The sequence below is a fragment of the Pinus tabuliformis genome, chromosome 6, assembly GCF_031772625.1.
Source record: "Pinus tabuliformis cultivar Carrire ecotype Pingquan chromosome 6, CPIR1, whole genome shotgun sequence".
Classification (NCBI taxonomy): Eukaryota; Viridiplantae; Streptophyta; class Pinopsida; order Pinales; family Pinaceae; genus Pinus; species Pinus tabuliformis.
In genome coordinates this window covers 1,393,317,761-1,393,323,495 of record NC_142292.1, presented here as the reverse complement: position 1 = coordinate 1,393,323,495, position 5,735 = coordinate 1,393,317,761, and the positions used below count along the sequence as shown (strand labels likewise).

The following is a 5,735-nucleotide window of genomic DNA, read 5'->3' as shown; positions in this document are numbered from 1 at the left end:
GTCTCTCTAGAGACAATATAGAAAATTATTTTAAAAAAATAAATGTCCATAATTCAAACTATTGTCTCTCTAGAGACAATATAAAAAATTATTTAAAAAATAAAAATAAAATCATTTTGAATGTCTGCTGGTCATGCCTTCCATTATGTCTATTGATCCGAATAATTTTCTTAGCCTGAATAGAAGATTCTTCAACCACACTTCTGTATTTTTCTCTATAACCACGAGGCCTCTTGTTTTGGCCCCATTGTAGGAGAAGATCTCCTTGTTCTGCAACACAATGCCTTGAGTGCTGGTTTTCTTGGCTAGTCTTTCTATCTTCACTCTTCTCACGGAACGGTTCTGGAATGAAGTTTACGTATTCGAGAGCTTTTTGGTGGTTCCCGTTGTTGCTTGTCGATGAACCTCTTTTCATCCTTACTGTCTTTCCTTCCAAAAGGGTACTGGGACATAGCAGCAAAGTACCAGTGTGGTACAACGTACTTTATAAATGTGCGTGACTAAAGTACACCCTAAAGGCTATATGACCATCACGCAAACTTTATCATCTGTACTGAAAACAATTAGTCTAACCTTTCTTGGTCTACAAAATTCTTTCACCTTAAGGTTAATATAATTATAATTTCACACAACCCTAGTTGATTTATGCACGCCATTATGTAAAAAATGCAACAAGTTTGATTTCTCCTAAAGGTGTTAACCAAAATCCTCCTAATAAATGTGAATAGACAGCTTTGTAAAAGTTAAAATGACACTATAGGTAAGGCCATGTTCTTGTGCACAAGAAGTTGAAAGTCAAAAATGTATACTTCAAGTAGCACACTTCATTAGAAAATGCCCAAAGATATGAGTGGTAGCATGACTTTTGTTGAACAGAGCATCACAAGGAATTTTATATCCAATATAACAGCCAGAAAAATATTGATATGAAAATCAATAGATGGTTGGTTCAGTTCTATTCATGATCATTGTGAATCATGATTGCTAAGGCTGGTCATCTAAGCGTTCTAATTAGTATCATGAAGATGACATACGGGACTCTGAATTTGCTTTGAGGATGGGGAGAAATGTTCCAAGGGCCTTTCTAATATATACCCTTTAATTTTGTGGTATAATTGTCAAATCATCATCGGATTATTCATTTGACGGGTGCAATCATGCAATGACCAGTAAAGTTTTCAAATTAGCATAAATTGTTGAAAGAGGGAGAAATATGATGGCTTCTTTGTGCATAGTGCCTATCCTTTTGCGTCCTTCTCTGGCTCGGATTTTCTCCTGCCAATCTATCTATGTATCCATCTCTATCTACCTATCCATTCATCCAACGATTCAACTATATGCATGTCTGGATATACATATGTAAGCCTACAGATCTATGTGTTATAGTGTGTTCTCTCCTAAAATTTGGGATATGCGTGCACATTGCATTTATAGGGTGTGCCTTGGGAAGTATGTATCCATTTTGACTTTTTCTCCATCTCATTTGCAAGGAGAAAAGATATATCGAATTGGTTAACATTAAATAACAAGGACTTGACAATTACTGTACAATAAATAAACCATGCTCATCCTGATTCAGGGACCAAATAAATTCCCTGGTCCATTAAATCAGAGAAACATACACCAGAGAAAATTCAGGAAAACAAAAATATTCGATAATACAAAAAATTACAAGCTACACAGGCAGCATCCTCAAAACGGCCAGCGCTCTAGTTGCACCTTTGCTTCAATTAGGTCTTTCTGAGCTTTCTTCCTACGATAAAATATTAGGCAGTCACGACTGCAATAAGGATAGGACATCAATGTAAGTATAAAAGAGATGGTAATTGTAAAAATAAAAAAAAGAATCCTATTAATTAAAAACAAATACATGCTCACACAAATGTTACAAAATACATCCATAATGTAAATTTAAATCATGTTATGAAAATGTAATACTTGAAATGTAGCATTCAAAAACCTTGTGCAAAGAACATCTTGGTGTAGAGAGCCTTGGCACCGCTGACATTGTGTCCATAGTTTACCAAAGAGCATTTCTAATTCCCTCACTGACATTGATCAAATATTAGTGTCATATGATAGAAAATCTAGGTGAGAACAATAGACACAAGGCCTACTTTAAATTCTCCAAATAAAGAGTAATGGTATTAGAATACCAGCTTACCATTTGCAACTGTTTTCTGATACAATTCTGCTTCTCTTCCTTTGCAATGTGAACAAAGTTTCTGATCTTCTTTGCTGCAATGGCAACATGAAATCAGGTAACATCATGAATTTCAATATGAATCAACCTAACCAGGCATTCTTATTATAAGAAAACTAGACAGTTTCTTACAAGGAGAGTAGGCATGGAATCATGCAACCTCATAGATTTTTCCACATCAAAAAGATGAACCCTAGTAGCTTTCTAAAGCACCAAACTGAAATAATAGTTACTCTCAATTGTGCACTACTATAAGCAAGGAATCCACATGCAGGACACCCTCTACTTGTATTAACTAAATACCTGATAGGTGTTTTACAACCAATACAACTGAGTTGTTTCTTGGAAAATTTCATAATTCCACTATTTGAAGGAGTTGATATGGAAACTGCTCGTGTGTGACTACCATGAAGAAGCTCCTTGCTTGCATTCTTCAAAATGGGCTCAAATATTCTCAACGGCGGCTATAGAGCAAAAACAGGCACTAATCAAAAACACTTAGTTGGAAAGAATTACTATCTATCAAGATATATTTGAAACACTGGTGAAATTTTCAAAAAGAGCATATCCTGCAAGTGATGATGCTTTGGTCTTTCACCTTGCTCAGTTGATTCTCCAGATTATATTGTGGATCAATAGGGATGTTATTCTCCAGTACGTAAATTGGATCCTCAGATTTCTCATATGCCTGAGCCCAAGTAAACACATTAGTCATTATATCCATAATCCCTCTGTAAATTATGCCTCCAAATAAAACATAATAAAATAATTAAAATAACCATTTTTTAGTGCAATATCGAGACTTATGCTGAGCACAGAAGCGGTTAATTATTACCTTGGTACCTTTTGCCACCTTTATGATGACATATGGAACATGATCACCCACAGTTGGAGTAGTTGCAGCATCCCTCTGTAAACCAGGGGCAACTTGGCTTTAAAACACGACATCAATTTAAAAAATCCAACAATAGACTCATTGTCAATAAAAAGAAAAATACTACAAGAGTATTTAGATGCACTATAGTAATAAAAATAGAGAGATAGGATAGAAATGGAACCAGAAGGCATTGCACCATTCATTATACTTATTCTGAGAAGTTATTTCCAGTATTTACCTTCCGCATGCGCTCAGCTAGTTCCACATGTGCTGCCTTGACTGCATAGTCATCTCCAGTCTTTGTCAGACCCTGACTCAACAAAGAGATTGTTAGCACAGGCAAACAACAATGCCGTTAAGAATATGCTGATAGCCTTGATAAAGGATATGACCTACAAACATCTGTTTCTGTCGTAGCTAAACAGTAATCAATTTTTCTCAGGATGAGATTTAAAATGCAGATATATTATATATTGTCATGTTTTGATTTTCTTCAATTGTATAAGAGCCTCCTTGACACTTCTTCCTCCCATTGCTAGCAGTAAATATTGACTGAATCCGTTCCAAGTACAGAATGTAGGGAGAAGAAACATGACAGACTTAAAAAGGAAACTTCCATGACCTGCCCCAACTAGGTATATAGTACATACTTCTAACACTTGAAACCAGAATATGTAATAAGTGACTTGCTCACAATGTAAGTCTCCTCTTCCCCCTATCATATTTTCTCCATTTCAAAAGTAACAAATGGTCAAACAAATTTGGTCATAAACATGCAGAAGGATTCATTGTTCTCACCTTAGTTATCACCAAAAGTGACAAATCCATTTTGTTCATTAACAAGTCAGAAATAGTGTTCTTTACATACTGCACTGCACCAGGTATGTCACGATCAATGAGTATTTTGTGAAGGCACTCTCTAACCAAGTTCTTCACCAGCAGGCAATTGTCCCTTCGCACTGTTTCAATGTCTGTTGATATGGAATATTTAAAAGATCAGGAATATTTAATAATTAAGAAGGCATCAAATAAATTATTTTTCTAAGAGCATTTTGAGCCTTCACAAACACGAAGGCCTGTCTTCGAAACAAAAAGATCAGGTTTGTCACCTTTAGTATCCATTTTGTCATAAGCATCTGGCTTTGTCCACAACGACCCATCATATCTTTTCTTACTGATCAACAAGTATGGGTAGTATATTTTTCAAATTCTAGTTTAATAGGCTGCATAAAAGCATATGTTAAATAACACACTGATTAGATGCCAAAGATGCACGAAACAGATGCAGATAAGCCACAGAAAAGCATAACTGATCATCTTGTCCTATGCATATTTACAAAGATCTCATGCAAGTGGAATGTCAAAAGAAGATTAGTTTTAAAAAGAAAGGTGATATTGAAACATTCATCCCTACAAAAACATCATTAAAAACTCTATAGGCTTCACGGATATTTAAAATTCTTGACACTGTACCTTTGTAAATGTACCACTAATATAATTTGAGGCTTCCCTCCCTAGCTTCATTGCCTCTTCTATATTTGGTACACCAAACTGTATCATAACTGAATCTGTATCTCCATATACAACCTAGATTGAAATATAAAAATATAATATCAAGATTTACAGTAGAAATCTTGGTTAGGATCAGATCACCCATTATGATTTCAGGAACTTGGACTATCACCAATACAACAAGTGTACTTCCTGTCATTACTGATCCAGTTCAAAGGTTACAAATGCCTTTAGTTCCTAAATAATAGCCTACCTCAGCATTGTATTGGTAACCACCAACTATTGTGAACCTTTCTTCAACTAGCCTCTTTGTATGCTCTATCATTTGACGGCCTGACAGGTGGAAAAAAAATGAGATGATTAATGATATGAAATTTTAAAACAATACGTAAAATCGATATTTTTTTATGGAACAGAGAATGTGTCAAAAAATCAAACTGGACTTGTAATCAAAATATAATAAGAGGGCCTAAGCATATCATCTTAGTTGTACAAGTACACATGACTAATTAATGCAATTCAAGAACTCGATCATCTTTGTACAAGATTGTCAATTACATTTCATACCCAAAACATTATGCCATGAGGAAGAAAATAATTACATGGATATAATTGATGCCCAAAAATAATCAATGTGAATGGCTAATACATGCATATATAGAATAAGTGAGGACTACAAGCATCTCTATCTTGTAAGTAAAAGAAGCACCAATAACATTACAACTAGGAAAAACAAGGGGAGAATCAAGGTTTCCATGGATTTAATTTTTCTTTCCATGGAAGAACTGTGAAATTACCATAGCTTGTCACACTTGACGAAATCTCCAAACAGGGAAATTGCCCAACAGTGGCACCAGTAAACCCATAAACTGAATTCGCACTAATCTGCAAGTGCACACGGTCAAAACTATTTTATACGTTTCACCAGCATACCTAGTTTTACTTTTATTCCATGTCCAAGCCATAATTAGTACAGACTTGACAAATCTGTAATTACCTTCAAAGCCAATTGTCGGCCATCCAAGACAGCCTTTTCAAAAGGATCTTTAGCCTCCTAAACAAGATTACAGGAAGTTAAGAACTGAGATGCTAAGTGGGAAAAATACAAGCATGTAACATGAAACATAGGAAGCACTTAGTTCA

The 5,735-nt window shown here is 35.1% G+C and overlaps 1 pseudogene; it reads right to left on the bottom strand.

The window, feature by feature from the left end:
• Positions 1-1,692: 1,692 nt before the first annotated feature.
• LOC149263834 (DNA polymerase delta catalytic subunit-like) overlaps positions 1,693-5,735 on the bottom strand; it is a 59,955-nt pseudogene continuing 55,912 nt past the window's right edge.